General features: G+C 36.7%; 1 long non-coding RNA gene and 1 other non-coding gene across 2 annotated transcripts in view; both read left to right on the forward strand.

Moving 5' to 3' along the window:
* Positions 1–27,598, forward strand: part of LOC144315671 (uncharacterized) — a 150,042-nt gene that overhangs the window by 73,431 nt on the left and 49,013 nt on the right. The window contains exon 8 of the long non-coding RNA XR_013381415.1: positions 2,512–2,711. This is a non-coding gene — a long non-coding RNA (uncharacterized LOC144315671). The remainder of the gene's footprint in view (positions 1–2,511; positions 2,712–27,598) is intronic.
* On the forward strand, positions 20,118–20,222 carry LOC144316665 (U6 spliceosomal RNA). Its single transcript, XR_013382588.1, has one exon. It is a non-coding gene; the product is annotated as a U6 spliceosomal RNA (small nuclear RNA).

The raw sequence follows: 27,598 nt of genomic DNA on the forward strand, positions 1-27,598 counted from the left end.
CCCATGGGGAAATAAAAGCATTAATAATTCAGATCACTACTATATCTCTGCTAATAGCAAGATATTATATATGTATATGTGTGTGTATATGTGTGTATATATGTGTGTGTATATATATGTATATATATACATATATATATAATAAGTTTATATCCACTGGTTGTTCAGATTTCATAAAAATATACAACAAATATAAATACAAATATTACTAACAAACTTTGAGCTCTGGGACCCTGCCTTCCACAGGGTGCAAGCCAGGATAGCATTAGCAAATCAGTAGATTAGGTTACTTAGAATCTTGAGCATATCATTTATGACCTGCTCTTGATTCACAATATCTTCTTTAGCCTCTTCTAACTTCATGGTATTATGCCTTTATTAACCCAATAATAACCGAAATATCTTGAAAATGAATTTCTTTGGCTTTTCTTGGCTCACCTACAATGGGTTTTGGCACAGAGTACATATTTACTTATAGATTGAATAGACTTTAAAGAGATGGTTCTGTGGAAAGAAATGTAGATAAAAGAGAGATGGAGGAGTTTTAAGGAAAGGGCTAGACACAAAGTTGTATAGATGAGGCACATTACTGAAGTACTCAGAAGCCAAGTGGGGTGGCTCTAGCTTTATCCACAAGAGATTACCAGTGAATTCCTTCCCACGGTTTCTCTTTTGGAATTCCTTTCAAGGATGTCCAGGATTGTGCCATTTGGCCACCATTAGTGCCATCTCTGCCCCAAGATCTTAGTTGGTGCCCATCCATTTTTTTTCCCCTATGTAGACTCAGACTTTGCTAATTTTCTGGCAGACTTCTCTATTAATACAGGCCAAAGAAAGCATAACCCTGAACACACGTGAAAAGGTAGGTAGAAGAAAGGGAAATCCCTACAATAATACCAGGGTTTGGGAACTGATACCCTAAGCCAGGGTAGTAGGTCAGCATGTCCCTATTATAGAAACATCTGGTGATCATAAAGGCAGCAAGCTGTAACATAGATATAACATAATACACCTGTGTGGTAGTATTTGCATTCTGTCAGTATTACTGAACTTTTCTGAGCATCTTTTTTTAGGAGGAGGAAAACCCAGCAATAATTTAGAAAACCAGGGTAATTATAAAGATAAAAATCAAATAAAATTTCGAAAGTACCTGGATAGTACTTGGCACTTTGTAGATTCTCAGATGCATTGATTCTTTCTCTCCTGCATCCCCTGTACCATGAGTCTTAAAAGGACATCATCAGGCAGGACTGTGCCAAGGTGAATAACTCAGAACCACCTGGTATGTGGGCTTGCTCCCGCCATGGTGGCTTGCTCCTTCCACTTTATGTTGCACTTGGTCCAGCCACCAAGGCTACTGGAGGCTTCAGGTTGAGGCCAGGATGAAAGTGGGAGAGAGGAACATCAGAGAAGCACTGACTGCATACTAAGTCATCAGAGATGAAGGAGCAAAATAAAATCCTGGGAGAGCAGGTGGGTTAGTGTAAGTTATACCTAGTCAATAAAATATAGTTTTGCTCTTGTTTTTCTTGAAGCCTATAGTCCATATTTCATTACCTTGTCATTCGCTTCAGTTTCATAACTAGGAGAAAGTGGTGGTTGGTTGCTCCGTCCAACAAATGGCAATTCCTTTCCTTCCCCGTCCCTTCTATGAAGTTTTCCTGGGTTGTGATTTCTTTCAGTCAGTAATTTTAGACATTAACGGAATTTAAGATTTGAGTTTGGGAAGCTAGGTAAACTGTGGACCAACTGATAAGACTTGGAAGTTAGTCTCAGTGACCTCCAGCATGTCACTGCTCCTTGCAGCTCAGGGATCCAGCCTCTGAGACTCTCTTGTACACACATATGAATAGGGTACAAGATGCAAAGATCTCCTAGAGGGTGAGTGTGGTTGCAGTTTATACTAGTCAATCGGGATGAATTTAGGCAATAGCCAGAATTATGGAAATTAATTCCCAAGGCAGTTAATAAATATAATCACGGCTTTCCAGCTCTCTGTATCCCATTCACTAGTTACCTTCAAGAGAAATGAGAATGAGCACTTTTTATAGCAGAAAGCCCTAGGGACTTAAATATTCTAGTTACAATGTTTATATTTCTATGTTCTTTAACTCTTGTTGCCAAATATTCCTTGTTCTATTCTGTCTCACAATTTGGTTTATTAAAATACTTTAAGATAATTAAAGATGCTCAGGACAACCTAACTCAGCCCCTCACTTTAGAAATGAGTAAACAGAGGAGAAGGGTCTTATTCAATGTCAAACCCTACTTGGTGACAGAACAAGGTCTGATTTTATCCCTACTTTGTAGCAATATTTTTTAATCTTTCCCTTGGGTCTTAGTGCTATTAGCCTAACATGGAAGCTCTCTGTAGAGAAAAGAGGCCAACTCTTCTCCTTTGGAGATGAGCCTTAGTGTGAAACTACCTTTGTAGTGTTATAGCAGATGCTTTGAGGATTGCTTTCGCTCCACCAACTATAAGACAAGTAAGTCGGATTTTCACAAATACAGGTCAGCAGCCTCCATCACTTCCACAACTTCTTTGCCCAGCCATGCCGCAGTTGGCAATATGGCCAGAAACATCTCAGCTTCTGGAACAAAGCTATTGCTCACTTAAATTCAAATGCTGGAGAGCAAGGATAAAGGAAGTTGGCTTTGGTGACACAGTTCAAAGGAGGGACTCCCCAGCAGCAGAGGTGGAACCAACATAGGTAAGTTCCTTGCCCCATTCCAGTTGAAACAACACTCCAACTCCTGAGAGCTTGTGGAGCATAGAGCTGCTGTAAGTTCCTGCTAAGCCTCTCTGTCTTTATACACACCTCTCCTGCCGCCACTTGAGTTTATCCTAGCTTCTCTTAAACTCACTGTTATTTCCTCTTCTACTCATTTATCAAGCAAGTAGTAACTAAGGGATATGTTTTTTATCTTCTGTTTTTTACATTGTGTTGACTTCCTGACTAGACTATAAGCTTACTGGAGCTAGAGATACTATTACTTATTTATTCTATTCATCTTAAGGTACCTTATACAAGAGTGTTAATAAATAAGTCTTAGCTAATGATCATTGCAACTATTTTGCATCTGATTTGAACACGCAGTACTTCTTTTGACATATCTTAGGCTACATATTATTTTCTTTGCATACAAAGAGGGACCAATTTTTTTTGTCTTAAATACCCAGTTCCTTTCTCCCTGCTGTATTATGGAAGATGAGAAAATTAAATTGAATTAGCTACTATATATTAAGTACTTAAAGTATGTCAGATAATATAATTAGAATAGTATCTACATTACCAACATCAACTTTAAGATGAACAGATTTATTGTGGTTTCACTGGTTTATTGGGAGGACTGAATGACATAATATCCTGTGAACAGTAAAACGTGATTGAGATATGGGTTGTAATGATGAGTCAGTTTATCAGAATAGCTGGATTTCACTTTGGAATGCTGAAAGACCTATGGGATAAGATACTTAAAAGAATAATTTTCAATGGGGGGAAATAAACTTCAGGAAGAAGTCAGGGGTACTAGGGATCAGACACAGATATTGGCCAGAGAGGAAGAGCAAAACCAGTGAAGGGTCCCAAAATGTATTTCAGATTGCTGGTAAGTGCTAACCACATTTCATTTCTGCCTAGAGCCACTCTTGTTCTTTCTCTAAAATTGTGAGCAATATGCCTTTTAATCTTACATATTTTTCTTGATCCAATCATTGTTTTCTTTTCAGTATACTTCTACTTATCCTGAGGGCTGCTGATTCAACAATAGGTTTAAATACTCAAGTTTAAATGATATATATTTTAACTTGTTTTTAAAGGAAAGCTTTGTAATTCCTACAAGAAATGAATCATTAATTCTGCTATGACATTATATATGAAATCTACCCAGGAGCTCCCAAATACTCTCCAATTCAGAGGAGTCTAAAGTTCAGCTAACCAAGCTGATGTAGTATTATATTTGCCCTTTAAAAAAGGTCAGAATATTGTTCAATTGGTGCCAACATCCATGAACTGAATGAAAGGGGGCCTGAGAAGATTGCATGTGGTTAAGAGTTTTCTGGAATTCATGAGGCTCCTTAGTCACTATAAAATAAAACTCCCTGGCAAGCCTTCTTGGGAGTAAATTCTGCAAGTATTTTGCCATTGGATATGGGCAATCAGTAGGAATGCTGTCATTGAGTTTGGATGGACCAAACCATTTTTCAGTTTTCAAAATTCATAGCTCATCATCACTCCGCCTGTATTATTATTATTATTTTAATTTTTATTATTATTTTTATACGGATCCAAGAAAGAAATGAAACGTGGGTTATATTCAAGCCCATCACAGAGCCAGAGTTAATACTCAGGATCTGAAAGGTGAAGTTTGGCATTAATGAGACAATTGTATGAATATTTACATTTTCTACCTTGCTAATTTTGGCAAGGCTAGCATATATCCTGCAACCCCAAAGTGGTCATCACTACCCTCTCCTCAACTGTAATGCCTTAGAATTTTATGCTGTAATATTTTTCTATGTCTTATTTTGCCTTTCTTTAACAGAATATTTTTAAACAACTAATGTATTTAGATAGCTTTTTAAAGTCAAATCATAGGACAAGATTCATAATGTGAAATGTTAAGATTGCTTTGTTTGCACTTCTCACATCCAACAGCAGCAGATTCCTCCCTTTTAGCGATACTTTCCTTAACTCACGTACTTCTAAATCGTCTGCTTATACTGCTGAATTTTGATGACATTTCTTGCTGTGATGATTGGCCCTCTGTGACTGGAGGTGGAGGATTCAGCACTCTTCCATGCTTCATGCTTGTACTTTCTCTTTCTTCCACCACTCAACATGGTCATAGCACTAGGCCAGATTTCTCCTCACTATGTACTTTATTCTCTAAGAATTGTTAATGATGGAGTCATGAATGCACTGTGAGCACATTCAGTGTTTTGTCATTGTAAGAGGTAGTTATCAGTTCTTTGGTAACTTCATCATTCTTAGGGAGGATTTTTCAACTCTCAGCCTGGAATCAATACACATCTCTTTTACCCTCATTCCGTAAGCTAGAATACAAGAACACAGCCATATCTAACTGGAAGGCTGGATGGTAGAATCTAGGACAACATACAGGAAAATTGGGAAAAAGGGATCTGTTGAAACGTTCAGCAGTTGTTATCATATCCTCTTCCTATTTGCTTTTCTTTGCTTGTTTTAGTTGTTTAGCTGGATTTGGAAGAGCACTCAAAATGCTTAAGTAATTTTTCCCCAGTTTAACACAGGAAGAAAGTTGAAATTCATGCAAAAAAAAAAATCTGAATCTTGCCTACCTGATTATGACTTCCCTTCAACTCTTTTCTAGTAGGGTATGAGTTTGTAGGCATTTTCCCCTCTAAATTAAGACCAGAGGAAAAAAAAAACAAGAGAGACCGGTATCAGAAGTGCAATTTATTAAGCAGGAATACTAACCCTGTTACTTTCAGGAGATTTCTTTTTTTTTTTTTTAAAGGTTTATTTATTTATTCATGATAGACACACACACAGAGAGAGAGAGAGAGAGAGAGAGGCAGAGACACAGGCAGAGGGAGAAACAGGCTCCATGCAGGGAGCCCGACATGGGACTTGATCCCGGGACTCCAGGATCGCGCCCCGGGCCAAAGGCAGGCACCAAACCACCGAGCCACCCAGGGATCCCCTCAGGAGATTTCTATTAGGCTTGACGAGGCACTTTGCCTCCTAAAGCCCATTTGATTGTTCTCACCACCATTTGATGAGTGAGCTTCATTGTCAAATTCAGAAAAGAAGATGGCTTCTATCCCATGGCTCTTACTAAGGAAAGCTTCCTCTCTCATAAAGTTAGAAAAAATTAACAAATTAATAAAAAAGGGAGAAAGATAGTTCTCAAGATAGCCCATCAACTACCCACCAACACAACACAGATAGAGACCTTACACACTGAAGGAACAGATAAGTAAGTGTAGACATGAGATCCATGTGCTATTATAGATATATTGAGGCCAACAACAAATTAAGCATAGTAATAATAGTGCTAGAAAAGAGATTTGAAATGAAATAGAATTGACCTCTATCTCTCTTATTACATAAAAAAAGAAAACATTAATTGTATGTCAGTATAATGGACTGTCTGATAGCCTCGTTACTATGCCTTACCACAACATCTTAAGAAATATATAACAAAAACAAGTGTATTTTTTGAGCCAGAAACCATGTATCAAGCAATATACAGCTTAACTCATTCAATGTGAGTTGAATCATAAGTCTTTGTGAAGGTTTTGTACTTTCTCATTTAGAAAAGATAAAGCCAAGGGGATCCCTGGGTGGAGCAGCGGTTTGGCGCCTGCCTTTGGCCCAGGGCGCGATCCTGGAGACCCGGGATCGAATCCCACGTCGGGCTTCTGGTGCATGGAGCCTGCTTCTCCCTCTGCCTGTGTCTCTGCCTCTCTCTCTCTCTCTCTGTGTGTGTGACTATCATAAATAATAAAATAAAAATAAAAAAAAAAAAGATAAAGCCAAGAATAGGAGAGGTTAAATAATCCTGGTATCACCTTTTGAGAGAGGCATGGACCAAGGCCCAGTAAAGGAGGAGACCAGGAATAAGTGACAAAGATAGCGGGGAGAATAGATCCTTAAGAAAGATGGCACGTTTAAGGAAGAAATGAAATGAGACTGGCGGGAAGAACTGAGCTAATTGTAGGTATTGGTGAAAGTCATTGATGGCTAAATGAAAAGTTGGTATTTGGAAACAACAATAATAACAAAACAGGGCTTGCAATGGGGAAAGATCTTCTTTAATCAGTGTTAAGGCAGACCTTGTGTTAAAGTCATGACCTTAGGTTTGGTCTGCACAGTGTTCCTCTCCCATGGTAAAGGGGAAAATGAAGTCAACTATATGGATGCTTGTTTATGCTTCCTCAGGATATAGACATTTCTCGGTACTTAAGTGCTAGGATTGCATTAAGAAGAGCCTGTGGTTCTGATGCTGGCAAACAAGCTTGCTGTGTCTCTTCAGCCTCCCGTCATTGAATTTTAATGGAGAAAAACATGTATATCAATAATTCACACTCTTTTTCTGGCCCAATTGTGCCTATGTTCATAACAAAATTTTCCAAGACCACTTCTTTTATCTGTGCTTTATCTCTTGAATCTTCTGCCCTCCTCACTGAATGTTCTGTTTTTGTTAAGAGTGACTGCTTTAAAAAATGCCCTTTTCGCAATGAAATCCACCCAACTAATTTTTTATTGCCCTCTGTCTTCCCATTTTCTTTCCTCTCTGGCACATAGTCTACCTGGTATCCATAATTGCCATTTTACCTTGCTGTCATTTAACCCACAGTTCATTATTTGCTCTTCTTTTAAATGCATCTGTGTTAATTTCCTCAGAATGTCCTCATTGCCAGCTGGCCTGTTCCCTGCAGATTTCCTGTGGCAAAATGTCACACCTAAGCGCCTGCACCTTTGGTGATTTCTCCCAGCATTTGTTTAGACCCTATCAATCATTATCTCACAATAAACAACAGCTTTGCAAATGGAGAGCAAGGCTCACCCAGTGATTGATGCTTCTGGATGCCTGTCTTTTCTTCTTGTGAGAATCACAAGGTCCCCCTCCCTTTATTTTGAGGGGTCTGGCTATACCTGAAGTGGTTTATGGGAAAACAAGACTAAACTGCCAATACCAAGGCCTCTCTTCTTTTTCTCTTACTGCATTTCCTTATCGGTTGTGACAATATGCCACAATTAATGATAGCAGAAATACCCATGTTTGATACCGCATGCATCACACTTAGGCGTGATGGATTAGCAATCAAGGAAATTAATTCTGCCATTACAAAGTAACATCTGAACTTTGAAGTTAGGCAATTGCATTGTATAAGGTTCAGTTATGAATTCAGCCATAAATATAACATTAGGCAAGCTTATTTAGGAGCAGAATAGTTTCAATATTGTTAGCCTTTTAGTTTTCCAAGCAGTGGTTTGCAATTCTTTTTACCAACCTCTATTTCAGAGGGATATAAGGATTATCAGATTTCAAGGTCAGAAAGACATTCAATTATGTTGTCTGTTTTTGACCAAGTAAATAATATTTCTGATATTAAGAAATGAGCCTACTTATGATCTTAGGTTCTTCAAAAAATCAGTCCTTCTGGAATGAGTAGTTTAGTTTTGACAGAAGGCTTTGGCCTTCTGTAACATGCTTATTGCAATGTACTTCTCTTGGTTTGAGAGCCCTTGGAATAACCAAAGGCAACCCCATTGCCTGTATTTCCTGTAGTATTTTACCCCACAGCTATTTACACACTTCTATGCCAGAAGTACAGCTTTGGAGCTCTCTTTCACTTGCTTCACAGACTCTGTTCACAAGTACATGTTCAGTTGGAGCCAATATACACCAACCCTGAGATTGCTCAGGCTGCCAGATCAAACTAAGTATAATAAAATACATTAAAAAAAAAGTCTAAACACTTTAACACATAAAACTCTTCTACCGAGTGCACTAATACATCATCAGGAGGCAATTTTATATTAACCCTTAGTTTTCATTGACCAACTCATATTTCTATGGCTGTTGTGGACATCAGACTCAACTATTAGTCCCACTGTTTATTTCATTTAAGCCATTCTGCATGGGGTCAATGTGGTAAATAGCCATTTCACAGCTGTCTGCTGACCTGGTTTGGTCCACAGGTGGATTGTAGATTTGAGTCTCTAGAGACTCAAATGAGACACAGAATGTTCCTGCATAGGATGGAGGAATCTTTTGTGAGAATATAGGGAAAAAAAAGAGGAGTCAGGAACAGTTTTCCTCATCATCCACAAAGTCACTTCACCACTACATCATCCACTGATCTCTAGTATCTTCACCTTGCTGTAAGGCACCACAATTCTGATGAAAATATCAAACAAGCAGAACTCTATGAAGTCTGCTAAATATCTCCTTCACTGATACCTTCAATATTTTGGAATTGATGTAGTGATATTCTGAATCGGAGATTCACCTAAAGCATGTGATAAAAAAGACTTGCTCAGTATATTCATGGTCTAAGTTCTGAGAAGAATGTCTGAAAAAGTTCAGAGAATCCTTTAGAAATGTTTTAGATACACCAATTTTCATTATATTGGCTTGATTTATTTATTTAGAAATGTTATTTATTCTTAAGATGGTTTCTCTAGAATCAACACTTGATAATACTATGTTAAATCTATTATTGAATGTGTCAGAAAGTCTGTATTTCTTTTAAAACTTCCTCATTATTACACTTCACAATTTAAACTGTTATTTCATCTAAATGGTTTAAATGAATGTGCTGCTTTCTAAATAATTTGAATTTTTGTTTATATAGTTTCATTCTATTCAGTTAAACACAGACTTATTGGCAGTTTCTGTACGCCAGTAACTGTGCTGGTTTCTAGGAATTAAGGACAACAGCAATTAGAGATTACTACTTTTGTCATGCCTAGTGGATTACAAAATGGATCCATGAATATTTAGCCCATGCTCACAATGGCTGTCACAGAGAACATGCTTATCAGTATCATATGAGTGAACTGAAGTCTAGAACCTAGTAGCCTCTACATTTTGCCCAGTGTACTCCAATCGAACTGCTATATTTTTCACTTTTTACATTTGTTTTGAGGGCCACAAAATCAAAATGGATGCCCTACATACAATAAATCATTTAACATGTATCAGACAAAGGAAGATCTATGTCACATGTCAAAAATTGAAGAGAGCTTTCCCGTAAATAAAATTTAAGCTCTCATATGACTAATTCCTTTTTAAGAACTACTTCCCTGACCCTTTTCCTGTGAATCTGATATTTAAAGAATACTTAAAAATGTGTTTCAAATGAGAGGCACCGTTTGCATTTCTTTCAGATACAAACTATTCCAGAAATTAGACATATGGATTCTTCTGTTGTGGGCCTCTAATTTTTGTGTTTGCCCATTTTTAGCTACTTGAAGTCCCACTGTACATTGAAAAACTATTATCAAATAAATAAGATTTGAAGACAAAAGTAAGGCGAAGAACTGAAAATATATCTTTTTTCTGATCGCTCAATCATGTGACCATGATTATACTGTCATGTTCTTCACAGTTATTTGATCAAGATGATGATGAAGAAGGAAGGAGCATGTTTCACTGCATTTACAAAATGCAATTTTTATTCCCTAGAGTGACGACAGCATGATTTATGTCCATGGAGTTAGGTGAAGTTCTGGATGTTAGTTTCAGATAGTGATATGCTTTCTTAAAAGCTCACATGGATTCACTCTCCACATAGAGTGTATCGTCCGGACCATGAGAGTCCTGCTGTGGTAATACCAATTGTGCAGTATTATTTATATTTTGAAAAACATATTCTTTTAAATTATTTTACTTCAACTTATAATAATTGCTTAAAGTAAGATGCTTTACAATTGCTTAAAATAAGACATAAGCTTAAAGTAATAGTTGAAGTTCTTCATTATGCCCTTTTTCCTCAAAAACAAAATTTAAATTCATTGTAAATATAGAGTGCAGTCATTAATTAATTAAATTAATCCCCCCCCCTTTTTTTTTTTAAAGATTTTTTATTTATTCATGAGAGACAGAGAGAGAGAGAGAGAGAGAGAGAGAGGCAGAGACACAGTCAGAGGGAGAAGCAGGCTCCATGGAGGGAGCCTGATGTGAGACTTGATCCCAGGACTCCACGATCACACCCTGGGCCAAAGGCAGGCACTAAACCACTGAGCTACCCAGGGATTCCCCAGTCCCCCCTTTTTTTCAAAACCCAAACCAGACACCATTTATACTAAGGGATATCACTAGAAGGAAGAATTAGGTGTCCATGAAGCATAAAGTTTATTGATCATTTTTTGTAATATGACATTGGTGGGGAAGAGTGAAGGGTTGTAAAGGTCAATTTACAATGACTCAGGATAATAGTAAGACAGAGAATGGTGACTAATGGAGAACCTTAAATCCTGGGAAATCCTTCACTTTCTCACCTTCCCCCCATGCCCATTTAATCTGTTTAGCTCACCTTTCTGTCTGAGGACCGCTCCAGAGTGTCCCTGCCTCCCTGTCTTCAGATTATAAACCTATTTCTTTTTCTTTTAGCTTTCTTTTCTTTTCTTTTCTTTTCTTTTCTTTTCTTTTCTTTTCTTTTTTTTTTTTTCCACTTTCAACTTGTCTGTCTCCTGTTCCTCACAACATGTTATCCAAGGGCAGGCCTGGAATCTTTATTAGATGGTGTCCAATCCCCTTTGACTAGAGTCTTAGACTCTTCAAGGAAACAGCTGACCAGCATGACAAAAACTTCTAGCAAGTCACAGGAGAGGTGAAGGTAGCATGATAGAACATACCTTTTCCTCCCCAAGTAATATAACATTAATCAATTTTTAAAAAATTACTCAGCATTCTCCTAATTATAGTATAGACAGCTGGTTAAGTATAGATTCTGGAATCACACTACTTGAGTTCAAATCTAGACCAAATCTTGAGATTCGAGTTCAAATCTCCACTTCCTAGCCATATGGCATTAGACAGATTAGTTAACTTCTCTGCCTCAGTTCCCCTAGCTGTAAAATGTAAGTGCCAGTAGTACTTTATAGGGACATTATAGGGATCAATTTCTCAAAGTATAAGGGACTTATAGCAATGCTTGATGTAAGTGCACAGTGCATATTGGGCTTACTGATATTGGCGTACAAATTAAGTATTTTAATCACAAACAATCCTAATGATAGATATTAAATTGCTTGCATGTGATAAAAAACTAGGAAGTGTTTGAGTCAGCCCTTGAACTCAGGCTGTCTTTAGAAACTGTAGTCTTTTCATGATAATTTTAATTTGAAGACAATGTTTTACTGTATATGAAAAAGGCCTAATGTTATACATAATAAACTGAGGTTATTTTGAAAATAGTCTTATGACCAAAAGATATGCAGGATATTCAGGAGCAGTTATCATCATGCCAATATACCTCTATTTACATTCTGCAGAGTTGTCTTTTTGTCTTTGTGAACATGAGTTGAATTCCTTTTTTTAAAGTGTAGGCATATGTCTTTTGTATCACCAACTAAGATGACCAAAACTGATGAATTGTGTGCAGAGATTACTCTTGTAGTAATCCTGTCTCATGTGAATATAAACTCATTTCTAGAAATAAACAGAAAAAAATTCTCTGACAACACAAATTGTCATAAAAACCACACTGTAAAAGGCAAGTACTTTTGCTCTTCTTTCAATACCTAACAACTTCAATTTAACATACTGCACTTGATTATCTGCTTATTCATAGCAAAGCATATTTTCAGTTTCAAATTAGGGAAGAGACAGAGGTTTTGTTTGAATCAGGCAGATTAGCATTTCTAAGAAATTATAGTTAAGAACAATAAAGTGTTATTTAAAACAGTCATACGAAGGATAAAGTGTATATTTTCAGATAGCATAGAAGTAATCACAATGGTGATTTATCAAGAAATGTTTAAATGATGTTTAGCGTTTTCTGTGATCAGACTACTTAGAAAGATCTCCATCATACTATGTTAAAATAAGCTTCGTTTTGACTTGCAAAACTAAGGTCTGGTTATCTGGAAAATACCCATCCCTTTATAATGCCAGATAAATTAAATGATAATTTAATATATTCTGTATAGAACACAGATGTTCTATGGTGATCGCTCAGCATATACATTTTCTTGTTAAACTGAATACTCATTCAAATAGAGATTGGAATTTCATAAAGAGGCTATTCACAAGAAACATTGGTCACTCTTGATAATATGCATCATAATTAGTTTTATAGATACTGCACTTAATGTTTAGAGTAGAGAAGGAACATACTAGAAATCTGGAGGCCTGCAGATATTGCATCCAGTACAGACAATAACTCCTGAAATTGTATTCCGTTCTTCTGCTTCCTTAGCTCATAATTGGGTTCTGATTGAGAAAGAAAAAAAAAAATCTCAGAAGATTCAGAGGTTCAAATCATATTAGCACTCAAAAGTTTGGATGTGTCTTCAAATCTCCTGGGCCTGAAAATGTTGGCTGGAAAAGCCATGAAAAACACGGTTTCCTCACAGCGTTTCTGGCAGTTCGACTCCTGCTCCTGGCTGGAAGTTCAAGTGCAGAGACGCATGAAATTGAACAATGATAATAATAAAAACTTTTCTGAAACCATTTTGAAGCTGCAAAAAGTGGGACTTTAGGTCTATCTAATCTGGGGAAATGGCTCAGGTACAATTTTATAGTCAAATGGGTTCATCTTCTTTGCTTCTTTCTCATTTGGTTCCCATTGCATGATAATTTTACCCCTTTATTAAGGAATTCAAACTTCAGCACCACTGAACTGATACCTGCTAATTATTTGGAGTCTGATTAGTTCATTTGTTGGCTAGCAAGACCCCTTTGTTCTGTCCTTTTTTTTTTTTTATGAGCAATAGGAATTTCAATTCAATGAATTCTGCTCTTCTCTCACATGTATGCTTGAAAATGCTGTGAGAGAACTGGTTAAAGGTATTGCAAGGTAAAGTACAATGAACTTGGAAGATTGTCTCCACATTTTATTACTTCCAGACCTCCTCCTTGTCTTATTAGTGGGGAACACAACGTTAGAACCTATACCCAAACACTCCCTGGGGCCATTGTCATTTCTGGAGAAAGAATCTCTATGTAAAAAAAGGTGGATACACTTCAGTGGTAAAATATTCATGTGACTCTTAAAATACTTTTCCTAACACATGAGTCTGTAAAAAGGAAAATGTATTTAGCCTTGTTTGTTCCCTTTTCAACCTGGTTTCTTTCTCACCTTCTTAAAAGGTCTAAGTATTATTCTATGATACAGAAAGTTCTCTTGGGCAACTAGTAAAGGTGAATGAATGAGTTGTTAAAAATCATCATCTTATGAAAGAGATATTTATGATACCTTAACATAAGATGTTAAATATTACCTATTTGCTACTATTTTCAACAAAGAAGGGGACCCTCTTAGAAGCCAATTCTAATATGCCAACCTAACCAAAAGATTGCCTGGAGACATCTTGGTGCACAGTCTCTCAGTTATACCTGAAACATGATTTAAATTGGTACCAGTGGGAAGTAATGAACAAAGACTATATTTGTTCATTTAAATATCTATGATTAAATCTAGGACTTACCAAAAGACCTAACATTATTTTCTGAAGTCAATATTTATTCATTCATTCGCAGGGCAATATGGTCAGGCTCTATGGAAGGTTCATTTGGGGTTTTTTTGAAGCTGCAAAATATTGAAAACCCTTTAATAATTTGTACATGGCATTTGTGTGGTCATATAAATACTGTGTTCATTTTTCCTTCCAGACATATTCATTTAGTCAAGGATTATTTTTATACAGATGGATTATGGTGATTAGAAGTTTCCAAAGGAGTTTGCATTCACAATAAATACTGATGATTTTAGCCTACTGAGAAGTTGTTTATAGCAGTTTGTTTTCTTAGCCCGAGTCCATAAGTCTAGCTTTAGAAGCAGCAGGGCCGATAAACCACAAAAGAACTATTTTATGGGTGATCCAGTAATTCAAATTATGAGAAAAAAAGAGAAAGTAAAGAATTTTAAGAAATGACCACTATTGACTGGTTCATATGGTGGGTGGCATTTGCCTTCATCTGTGGGATAATTGGACCAGGGGACTACAAATCCATAGCAATACAAGGCTTTCCTTACAAGAGAGTTAATGCACCATCAATCAGCTAGTAGGAATAGTTTTTGTGTTGCAGCCTAAGTATGTTTTCATTCAGCTCATTTGCACTTCAAAGCTGAAGTCGATAATTCAGGCCCAAGTAGGTGCAATTTGGACCATTTCCCTTTTGTAGCATATGAACACAAGCTGAGAAAATCTCTAAATTCATTTGCACGGGACATTACTGGCCAGAGTTGGCAAAGCAGAGAAGCGGCTAGTTTCCTATAGGTAAGTATTATTGCTATGAATAAATCCTTAGGAGTGGGGGTCTTCAGATAAACATGGTTTACTCTCTACTGGTGATCAGTGGTTTTATTACATAAAACATAGGGGTGCCCTCTGTTTTACAACAGATCTTGGGATCTTATCTTCAGCAAAACACTTGTGTGGTGAATTAACAAACCCAACCAATCATCTTCATGGATTAAGAAATGTTTGGTGAATGAGGAGGAAGAAAAATGTGATGGGAAAGGTGTGTTCTGTCTAGGTCTGCAAGAAGGTGGCTAGATTATTATCAGAAAGTACAAGAACCAGAAGGGTGGTGGGGAAAAGGCAGTTACAATTCTTTTTGTTCAAATAGCATTTAATAAAAACTCTCAATGACCATAGTAGTACCATACAGCATCTACAGAATGCTGTGTTTCTGGTACTTTGTTCTTCATTGTGTACTGAGATTGGGTATCCCAGTTTCACAGGGCAGTGCTGTGAAGTTGATCCCCCTATCATTTGTCCCATTCCTACTACAAGCAACACAATCACTGTGTTAGAGGATTTCACAAGCCATGTTTTATGGGCTGGAGTTCTGTGAAAGGTGATCCCATTTAAATGGCCCAATCCACTGAATGAGGGTTTTGGTTTGTTTGAATTATTTTTAAATGAACACTTATTGAGTGCTTCCTTTGTACCCAGAGCTGTACAAAAACGCTTTGCATGTGCAAAACAATCTCACCTGATCATTGCTAGTGCACAGCAATGAAATCATTCATTTCACATATGAATACATTGGGACAGAGATCAGGTGATTTGTTTAAGTTAAGTAACTTGCCCAGGATTTTCTGGCTGAGCAAAGATCATAACTCGGATTTCCTGATTCAGGTATAGAGCTTTTATGTTACACATACTGCCATTTATGCCTGTGACACAGGGTAATTTTTGATATTTGATGCACACCAAAGTCTTTACAGAGGATAGGAGCACTTTCCAAAGAGGAACTCAGCTCACAATGACAGCTGCCTGGCTTCTCATATTCTTCCTATTCTGGCCTTTCCCCACCTATTCCTTACATCTCTCTGTCCATTCATGCTCCAGGATTCATCTTTGTTTAAAGCAGGTTGTTTTTTCATTGCTCCTTGAATACTCTGTGCTCAGCTTAACATACCGTGTGTTCCCTTGCCTGAAACGCCACCTCCGTTATTCTCCCACCATTGAATGCCAAGATTGAGATTTTCTGGAAACACTCCCCCCCCCCCAATCATTTTGCTCCTAAATGAGCTCCCTTCACTTAGTTTCATGCAAATTCACAATTAATTACATTTGTCTGTTATCATCTGCTTCCAGTCATCTTGAAATATTTTTGATAAATCTTTCCCAAACTTCATACTTAAAATAATCTTACACCAAAAAGGGAATTATTATTTATAATCTTTATTGAGCGTTAGACTTCTGCCTTTATATTATGCTAAGGTCTTCTCCAAAATTGCCTTGTGACTGTTCTGTGAAGTATGGGTTATTATGACCATCTTATAGGACAAAAATTGAGGCTTCAAAAGATGAATACATTGTCTAAGACAATGCTAGTGGCATAGCCAGGACCCATAAGTCACAGTCCCCAGAGCCTGTGTTTATCTCCCAGGACAGTGATCGTTGCCTTCAGAGTGGTATTTTTTTTTTTTTTCATTCATCCTCTTACTAGTTTACATAACGACTTTCAAAGATATTCTAGTTTAAAAAAAAAAAAAAGAGTCTAGAAAGATGTAGAGTGAATTTCTGCATATAATATCAGGCACATTGGCCTGATTTGGGTCAGCAGGTAACCTCTCCTTGTATTTCTCTAATCATAGTCTCAAGAATAGAAATATGTACATTAGGGCAAGGTGGCTCCAAGTATACTTCCTGTTTCAGAAACTTCACTTCTTTAGAGGTTGTTTGAACAGTAATTATGCCCTGTTTTTCTGTAAAATTAGGATATTTTAAGCAGAAATTTCCACAATGACTTTTTTCAGATTTGCATGCTTTCCTTTGTTTCAAAATTACTGCCATCATCTAATGAAGAGGAATAGGTTAAACTAATCAAAGGAAAATTTTAGACTGAATATTAAGAAAAAAATCTGCTGATAGTGAGATCCATTAGACTTTATTAGAAGCCCCATTGATTGAGTCATTTAAAAGAAGATTGACGATCCCCTGAGATGATTCTGAGACTACCCCAGGCCAGGGGAGAGAGGAGCAGATGGAACCCACAGGCCCCTCAGTCTCTAATGTGGGTGATTTTTTTCTGAATTCCCTCATTTTACCTTCTTGTCAACAAATCCTGCCATCATTTCTCTCACATCTTTGCAGCCTCTTTCCAGAGCTGTTAACAGAAATCATTTCACAGAGAGTGGGAAAGAATGTCATTTTGTCATTTTCTTGGGGGAGTGGATGGGAAAAACAGGCGGTCTCTGCTTCCTAAGGCTTTCATGATGAAAACAGAAGAGGAGAGTGAGGCCTGCCAGCTTGTGGGGTATAAGAAACAACTTTACTTGGCAGCACCGTGTGGAAATAGTAACTGGAAACTCCCCAGTCAGCCTCTCTCCTTATTAACTAAAAGTAAGGACAGTTTGGGACCACATGACACCCCAAACTTGCTGGCACTAATGAGCTGCATAAACTTAATCATTACATTATATCTAAAAAGTAAGAGGGACCTTAATGATAATCAGGTATAACCTCCTTTTTAATGCAGGAACTCCTGTTAATTACAGAATTCCTGTGAGATGGCCATTGGAAGCTCATTATTTCATTGAACTTTCCATCCCATGGTTAGTTGTTCATTTGTTAAGAAAGTCACCCTTTTATTGATCTAGGACATTTTACCATTAGTATTTACTTTCCTGTTTGGAATAATAAAAATAATGTGTGATAAAAAGAGAAATAATGATAATTATGATAATGATGGCTCAGAAAATTTTTTCCTATATAGTAGGCATGTAATAAAATTGCATGTGATTATGCTCATTTGTTATCACAAACATTTTATGTTATAGGCATTAATATTTGCTCCCCTTTTACAGAAGAAGGAATCAAGACCTAGAGTACTAGAGTGACCTTGCTCAGAGTCACACTACCAATTAATAAGGAGTTAGATCTTGTGGCCAAGTCTGTTAAATCACAGAGCTCAAGCTCTTAGGCACTTTGCATCCTGGACACACAAACAGCTTCTACCTTCTCATTTTACACGTTATCTCCTTATTCATTTTTTTTCTGGTTTGCACATCTCTGCTTCCTTAAGAATTCCTTAATTGAGGGATCCTTGGGTGACGCAGTGGTTTAGTGCCTGTCTTTGGCCCAGGGCACGATCCTGGAGACCCGGGATCGAATCCCACATCAGGCTCCCGGTGCATGGAGCCTGCTTCTCCCTCTGCCTGTGTCTCTGCTTCTCTCTCTCTCTCTCTCTCTCTCTCTATCATGAATAAATAAAATCTTTAAAAAAAAAAAAAAAAGAATTCCTTAATTGATATGACTTTTAGTCACCACATGATCATAACTGATTTTATTTTAAAGGTTTCTAGCTTTCTTAATGTATGGAACTTTGAACTGGAAATAATACGGAAATGTTTGACAAATGCAGCATATAGAAGATTCGATGGCCACCCTTCTTCATCACTTTTTCAAATCAAATTTCTGCATCTGCAAAAGTTATTAAAATAAAGGTGATAGCTTACATCATAAACACACCAAAATACAGAACTTAAAGAAGATAGAAAATATTGACAATTGAGAAGACCCTATTTTCAGATCAGAAGGATTCTTTGTATTTATTTGAAACATCACCATTTTCTCTATAAAAGTGAGTAGTACACAACTTAGTTTAGGGGAGCCTGAGTGGCTCAGTTGGTTAAGCATCTCACTTTGGCTCAGATCATGATCTCAGGATCCTGGGATGGAGCCCCAGGTTGGGCTCCCTGCTCAGCAGGGAGTCTTTTTGTTCCTCTCTCTGGCTCCCCTAACCCCTGCACTTGCACTCTCTCTCAAATAAGTAATAGAATCTTAAAACAACAACAACTTAGTTTAAATGATTTCTTCCTTAATTTTGAGGACATGGAACCAGATCGTCCCCCATCAGCTGAAATTTGGGGTGAATATCCTTTATTCTCAGCCACCTTGGGTGCAACCACACAGGGGGTGCATCATTCTTGCAAATTTAAGAGCCTCACTGTAATCTTATGGTTATGCTAATGTTGCTAACAGAGCTCAGGCTTTCAGATTAGTCAGGAAAAGAAGTGTTAAGTTGGTTAGACTGGCTTTGGTTAGTTAAGGAGAATCAAAGAGAAGAAGCATTATTCCCATAGGGATAGTGGAAGTTGGGGCTACTACAGAAGATACTGACTGGTGATGCCTTGGCCTGGAACCCTCAAAGTTTGGATGCTGATGTAGAAATTGTGCTGAAAAGAAGGGGTCTTTGAGAAAATTTCTGGGGTGTGTAGAAGTAAGATAGTGTGCTTTCAAGGAACTTTTACACATTCCAGGCAAGTAGCAAAAACCAGTGCCAAAAGAAGCAGATAGACCTTATTAAAAGAAGAAAAGTAGTAGTAAAAGTGATAGTTATAGTAATAAAATATTATGTAAAATATAATAATATCAGTAATAAAGGAAGTAAAACATGGAAATAAGGAGAAAAGAAGGCCTTTGGAATTAGGCCATTGCTATGCCTTTCCGTGTCCTTTTCCATGTGACTTAATGATGTCTCTGGCAATAAGTCTTCAAGAAAGTGTCTTGAGAAAGGTAGCCTGTTGCAATGAAAAGTAAACATTATTAAATATCAGGAGTTTTGGTTTACAGTTCTGGTCAAGTAGTACTGTTGTTGGAGGTACTTTTTATTATTAGATTATTATATGTAAAGATTTAAGAACAACAACAATAACAATAATGAAATGATGCTTAAAATAACACCTCTCCCTCACTCTACCTCTCCAATTACCTTGCCCTTATTCTTGTTAGTTTTAAAAATTCTTGTTCTTGTGGAGGTTATATCCATAGCTGTAAGCAAGGTGTTGGTGTAACTTTTTCTTGATTTATGAAACATAGGCATTATCATTTACTGCTATTAAAGATGAAGACTTAGCTAACTTCCATGACCTCAATTTCCTGTCTTCTACTTAACTCTTAGCTAATATTTTAGTTTTCCAGTAGGTTAAGTCTTCAGTACTTGCTTCAGCAGCACATATGTTAAAATTGGAATGATAGCAGATATGATCATAACCCCTGCTCAAGGATGACATGTAAATTAATGATGCATTGCATATTTTTATGGAATATTGTTCAGCCTTAAAAAAGATTGTACTTTAAGGGAAGACTCATGGAAACATGAGGCTAAGTGAAATAAGCAAGAAACAAAAGGACAAATATTTTATGATTCTACTCTTGTGAGATACCTAAAGTAATCAAATCATTGAGACAGAAAGCAGAATGGTGGTTGTCAGGGGCTGGGAAGTGGGGAAAATAGGACTTGTTGTTTAATGGATATGGAGATTTAGTTTGGAGTGATGAAAAAGTTCTGGAGATGAATGGTGATGATGTCTGTGCAACAATGTGGATATACTTAATATCACTAAACCGTATATTCTTAAAAATTCTTAAAATGGTAAATTTTATTTTATTATTATTTTTAAAAAATATTTGTTTATTTATGATAGACATAGAGAGAGAGAGAGAGAGAGAGAGAGAGGCAGAGACACAGGAGGAGGGAGAAGCAGGCTCCATCCTGGGAGCCTGACGTGGGACTCAATCCCGGGACTCCAGGATCGTGCCCTGGGCCAAAGGCAGGCACAAAACTGCTGAGCCACCCAGGGATCCCCTAAAATGGTAAATTTTAGTATGCATATTTTATCACAATAAAAAAATATAAACTATCTCCTATTCAACTTTTCATATCTCTTGACTTCCATATAAAATTAATATGTTTCTTCACATCTCAATTTTCACCCTCATTGTACTGGAATAATATCATATACAAGCTATTCATAAAGGTATGTAGAAGCAATTGTTGTTCTATTAGTGCTGTTCACAAATAACTTTTCCTCCTCTCTGCCTTCTATGCACATGGAATTATTGAACTTTGTACCACTTGTGGCCGTGAAGCCAAGGGACTAGCTTTGGCCAATTAATTGAGCAGCAGGGAAGCAAGTTGTTCTCAGATCTAGGCATCTAACTGTATAGCTGTCAGTCCTCTGATACAGCAACTGGCAAAATTTGAGATGACTTTTTTTTTCTCCTAAGTTCTCAGATTTTCTGATGTTATGTTTATTTTTTTTTAATTTTTATTTATTTATGATAGTCACAGAGAGAGAGAGGCAGAGACACAGGCAGAGGGAGAAGCAGGCTCCATGCACCGGGAGCCCGACGTGGGACTCGATCCCGGGTCTCCAGGATCGCGCCCTGGGCCAAAGGCAGGTGCCAAACCGCTGCACCACCCAGGGATCCCCTGATGTTATGTTTAGAATAGGTATATGTTTTCATCCATTCTTGTATGTAAGCAGGGTACCCTTTAAATAGATTCACGTCCTACAAAATTTTTCCTGTGTTTTATTTTGTGTATTTCTTCCCTTCTCTTTTCTGTTTTCTTCTTTTAGAGATCATATTTGTGGGATGTCTGGTATTAATGATTATCCTCTTAGGCCTTTTATATTTTATCACATATTTTCTGTCTCTGTCCTTTTTGCTCTATACTTATGTAGAGTTCTTTGACTTTATCTTATTGTGTTACTGTGTTTGTTTTTGTTTCTGTTTTTCGGTATAATCTTTCAAATCTCTCTGAGAATACTAATTAGGTTTTTTCAAGTTTCTTCTCTTCAGTGAGTTATTTCTGTTTCCACTGGGATTGTTTTGTTTATTTGCCATTTTAATGCTGCTAATTTTCTTTATATGCGTGAGTGATTATAAGTTATTTGTGCATTTTTAAGACAGGAAATACTCAGTTGGCTTTTCCAGGGAGTGGATTGGATCTTCTCTGCACTGTATTTGCATGCTTGTTTTCCTTACAAGGTTTTTCCTTCAGTGAGGAGGCTAACCTGGCCAGGTCTGTACTTAAATCATTGAGGAGCCAGGTTTTTGATAAGGGATTACTAAAATGGGGAGAAGTTTATTCTGTGGGGCTAGCACCCAGCTAGTAGTCCTAATTCTCCCCACTCAATGCAGTACATTTCTTAACGTATGGGTCATTGTTTTTGTTATGGTGATTATCATTTTGCTTTGTTTTCTTTTGCCTTGAAGCAGTGTGAGGTTTCCTGTACTGTTGTTATATCCAGATAGAAATGTGGGAGAGAGAGGAGAGGAGTAGGGAAGTGATTGGCTTCGTGTTCTAGAAACAGAATTTCAGTCAGACTTTCTATTTCTTTCTACCAGCTTTGGCTTGTTTTCCTAATACTACCCTCCATTCTTTCTAATTTTATTCCAGAAGTTTTAGGGGTTCTGCCTAGAAAATTAGCTATTTCTTTCTCTACCATCCTTTCCTGTGTTAATTTCGGGCTGCGGATTCCTCAGTCTTCGTTGTTCAATTGTATGATTCTCATCCATTTTTCATCTTCCAGAAATGCTGTGACATCTAATGTTGAATGATGGCCCATCTTCCAGTCCCTTTCCTATTAGGCTTTAGGGGTTTAGTTCTGTTTTTATTCTCACTTATTTTAATGAGAAGAGAGGCAAATGCAGGCACTTGATCGCCATGTTAAACTAGAAATCACCCTGTGCACTTGCAGAAAACCAAGAACTGCATTGCACTTTGCACTTCTGTGGTGCCATCCAGTATGTTCTCATTGAGGACCATATGTGCTGAGTTAGATAATGTGAACACAGGTAGATATTTTTATTGTTTCCTGGACACAAGGCACATTGACATCTTTTCATGGTTTTAAGCTGTTTGAAAATAATGTTATAGGAAATTAGAAGGCAAATGAAAGTCAGGATTTGAATCAATGGCCCTTTCTCTTGCCATATCTCTTTAAAAAAAAAAAAAACAGGGTCTTGGAAAAAGGTGGATATCACCAATGCAAAATTCCATTATTAAACTAGAAGTTCTGTTTTTTTTTTAAAGATTTTATTTATTTATTCATGAGACACACACACACACACACACACACACACACACACACACACACAGAGGGGCAGAGACACAGGCAGAAGGAGGAGCAGGCTCTATGCAGGGAGCCTGACGTGGAACTCCATCCTGGGACTCCAGGATCATGCCATGGGCTGAAAGCAGGTGCTAAATCGCTGAGCCACCCAGGGATCCCCAGAAGTTGTACCTTGTTAAAATGGCCGAATTTAAAAGAAACTAAAAAACAATAAAAGTAGTAATTATCAGAAAAGCTAAAATATTTTAGTAGGTTTTCTGTTTGCATTTTAGAAGAGGTTGTATCTCAAAGAATCTTGAATTCAGGTTTTATTCTTGTAGTTTCCTGCATCTATAATTATCCCCAAAGTCGTTTTCCTCAGTTCTTGTAAGAATACATCTGGTACTTCTGAAAAATATTTTCACAAGTGCTGTTGGGTGATTTATCGGTGCTTACATCTATCCTTTGCTGGGTATATAAAATCGTGCCTACTCCAAATGTCCGGTGCCGACAGCAGCATGGTTTTCATAATCCATCCAAACCTCCCTTCTGTCCACCTGCTTTTATTAACTCACCCTGCTTTTGCCCTCCCTAAACTTCCAGACTTTTTATGATGTAGTCTCGTGTCTGTTATATGCCTCTGCATCCTCCCTCTCTGATAACTCATTTGAATCTTCTTGTCATTTATACCAATCTGTCTTACTCACAATCGCATACCCAAGCCTCTTTTGACCCCATATATCTTAATGTTCTTTCTTTCTTTCTTTCTTTCTTTCTTTCTTTCTTTCTTTCTTTCTTTCTTTCTTTCTTCTTTCTTTTTCTTTCTTTCTCTTTCTTTCTTTCTTTCTTTCTTTCTTTCTTTCTTTCTTTCTTTCCTTTCTTCTTTCTTTCTTTCTTTCTTTCTTTCTTTCTTTCTTTCTTTTCTTTCTTTCTTCTTTTTCTTTTTCTTTTTTTCTTTTTTTTGAAGAGTGGACTGTTGGGTACCGTCCAGTGTAGATGAAGAGAAGAAGGAACAAAAGGTTTCTCCAATTTGAGCTCTATGCTGTGTATCAGGCTAGAGTCAAATACTAGATTGCATCTAAGGAGAAAGAAAAGCTGTTGGTCAAAGCTAAAGTACTTGTAGGGCAAGGTGCATGAAGTACTGGAGAATACTGGAGCAGGGAGGAATAGATGGGGATAAGTCAACGGAAAGTGGCCTATGTGATTATTAGAGTTAAAGGCTAAAGTTCCCAGCTCTGCTTTTGTGCACAATATACTTTATAAAATAGAATATATGAAATTAAAAACTGAGTCTCGTCCTACATGCTATCCATTGATAACCAAACATGAATGATTTATGTGCTTATCAAAGATCTAATAGATATAAACTATGCAAAACTATGCAAAACTAGTAAAACTATGCAAAACTAGTAAAAATTATGGAAAATTTGATAGTGGCTAAGGCATTACCCTCAAAGAGACCTGTTATATGGCAGGAGAGAAATAAGTACATGCAGTGATGGGAAGGAAGAAAGGAATGACAATATTTTGTAAGTGCCAGTATAAATTGTTTAGAACTAAAAAGATACAGGGTATTTATGGCTGCAGTTAATTTTTTTTTCATCTTATCCCTTGGACCCACAAAATCAAGGCAACACTTACCCTCACTGGAGAGCACATGTTAGGATGGGAAATAATGACAGCTTGCCAGCCAGTTCTGTCATGGCCTATGGCAGGGCATAGTATCCATTTATTGAAAGTATGCTGGAGGTGGCCAAAAGTCCCTGTTAATCACTTTTTTTTTGCCTGTAAAATGCAAATACTTTCTTAATAAAAATATTTTAAATTATGCCATCTGGCAAGTCATCTTGCCTAATTACAGTTCCAAATCTTTCCATTGATTTTCTCACAGGAGAACTTGAGGGTATTTTTCTACTCTTCCAATCCTCTTTCAAAAGTAACAAAAAATATGAATCACCACTGATCCTTCAGTTCATTGCTGGATGTTTCTTTAGATAACTATACCTTTTAAAGCATTTTGTTCACTAATGTGTTTGTTTATACATCTACACTATATTGCATTTATAATAAAGTCTCCCATTTAGCCATTTTGCCAAAGGAGAGGTCATTCTGTGGCTAAAGTCACTAATGTTACTAGAGAGTACCCCAAACCATTGCTATATATGGCTTAGTTATTATACTCAGCAGAGCTGTGTTTTTGTTTTTGTTTTCATTATCAATTATCATCACCTTCAGTATTCTAAGAATCTGTTAAATCCCTGTGTTTCTAGCTTCCAAGTGCACAGAGTGAGAGAAGGAAATATCTTCCTATAACAATAGTATGCAACATAAGTTACAATGCTCATAACACAGATTAGGTCAACTGGAACCTGCTTGGTCTTCGAATTGTGAGGAAAGGGAAGATACTACAGCCAGGGCTGTCAGTCTGAGCACTGCACAACTTTTAGGGGTGGCACTTGAAAGATGGCAGTGAACAGGACTTTGCAATCAGGTGGAAGCCTTACACCATCCATTCTTTGGTCTAAAACAGTAAAACTAAATGCTCAGTTTGTTTAGAGAAAGGTAACATCCCATTATTACTTAAAACAGAGAGTAGTATCAGATATTCAGGCTATACCATATTAGTAACCTTAGTATGCCTATAGGAAAAATAGAAAAGAATGTTTCAAATTGAAATTTCAGTCTCCTCCCATCCATTGAAACCAGAAATGGATGATTCATTAATTTATTGAAGATACAATAGACACATGTTATATACAATTAATTCTGCTAATGTTATAGAAAATTCAGTGATGAATAAAGCAGTGCCTTCAGAGGAACCAAGGATCTTGCAGATGAGTAAGAAAAATACACAATTGATGGAGTGATGAAAAAAGAGGTAACTAGTCTCAACTCACAGAGGCATCTAGTCTCAGGATTATAAAACAGAAACAGTTTTTATGATTACTATGTAGACCACATAGGATACAGACCAGCAACATAATTTATGACAAATATCTTTGTTTCTCACAAAATATTTAGGTATCTTTGCATGGATAAGTCTTTGTGTCTTTAGAGATGATATTGTGTGGCTTTAGATAGATAATAGACACCAAAATATATATTTAAAATATGTAAATATGAATGATAAAACAGTAGGTTATTAGAAATGTGAATATATTATGATGAAAAATAAATGATGGTTAGATGGACATTGGATAGATAGGTAGATAGATAATAGAGAATTAGCTGGGGTAAATTATAAAGGACCAATTTTAATCTTAGGGTTGTATTCACAAATACGAAGCAAAATTGATTGACTAAATGTAATTTTATTTCAACTTTTAATATCAAGGATAATTATATTTGTTTGGACCCAAAGCCCATTTTAACCTCTGATGTTGTCAGTGATGTATTAAATTTCATAGGAGATAAATTTCCTTATAGAACTTCCATGTGCCTAATGATGGTGACAATTCTACCAACGTTTCCTTTAAACTAACTTTTTTTCCAAAATTAAAAAAAAGAGAAAATAGAATCCTCATTAATTTGTGTGCTCATTATTCTTCCAGTTAACAGACATTTTCTCTTATTCCACTTCATAATATGTAAAAAAAATATAGAGATCAAGTTTTCTTATATATTTTCATAAAGAAATTTGTATTAGAGGAGAAGAAATACATTTTAATAAAAACAAAAGTACAAATCATTCTTTAATTGGCATATAACCTTGCTTTCCCCCCATTCTTTAGTCTTCTTTTCAGGAGAGCTCCAGAATTTGATTCAATCTGGAATCATGTTCCGCTACACTAGCTCCCCGAGCGAGCCAATTATCTATGAAGGTTTCTTCTTGGATGCCCTCAGTTAGCTCTGTTCATTCAATGGAAAACTTGTGGTACTGAATTCATTCTAAATGACAGGCAGAAAAATCTGTACTATTTGAATGGCAACTTAAATATACAAAGCAAGGTATTTGATTTAACTTAACTTAAATTAATCTAATTTAGCTGTCAAAGACCCAACGAAGATGCTTGGTGTTTCATGTGGTATTTATTTGATATATAGAGGGGTTTGTGTGTGTGTGTGTGTGTGTGTGTGTGTATGTGTATATGTGTGTGTCCAAATGTATGTGTATAGGAGACTGTACAATTTTCCTGTGTCTTTGCAATGAAAGAATTTTTTTATTGTTTTATTGTAAAAGTAAAAGAAAAACACAAATTTATATTAACCTATATGAAGTTGTAAAATATGATAGAATCTATTTTCATTATAATTATAAATCATATCATATAACATTCCAATATTATTCCTTAGAAGTCTCTCCCTCTATTCAGAATTCTGTTGTAATAGAATTCAACAAATTCTGTGTTTAGACCAGCTATCTACAAAGCACAGCGCACAACAAATTGAAAGAACAATGGTCTCTGCTACAGTCTCTACCATAAAGATTCAGCCAATCAATAAATCTGTCAATCAAATATCAAGTAAAATCTTATCATCTCTAATATACCTAGTTCTGTGCCAGTAATGACAGAAAATTTGAAAGCATACAACATAGTTCCTGTCCTCAAGAAAATTTTCCAAAATTGTCATTTA

This window comes from Canis aureus, chromosome 6 (genome assembly GCF_053574225.1).
Source record: "Canis aureus isolate CA01 chromosome 6, VMU_Caureus_v.1.0, whole genome shotgun sequence".
NCBI classification, from domain to species: domain Eukaryota; kingdom Metazoa; phylum Chordata; class Mammalia; order Carnivora; family Canidae; genus Canis; species Canis aureus.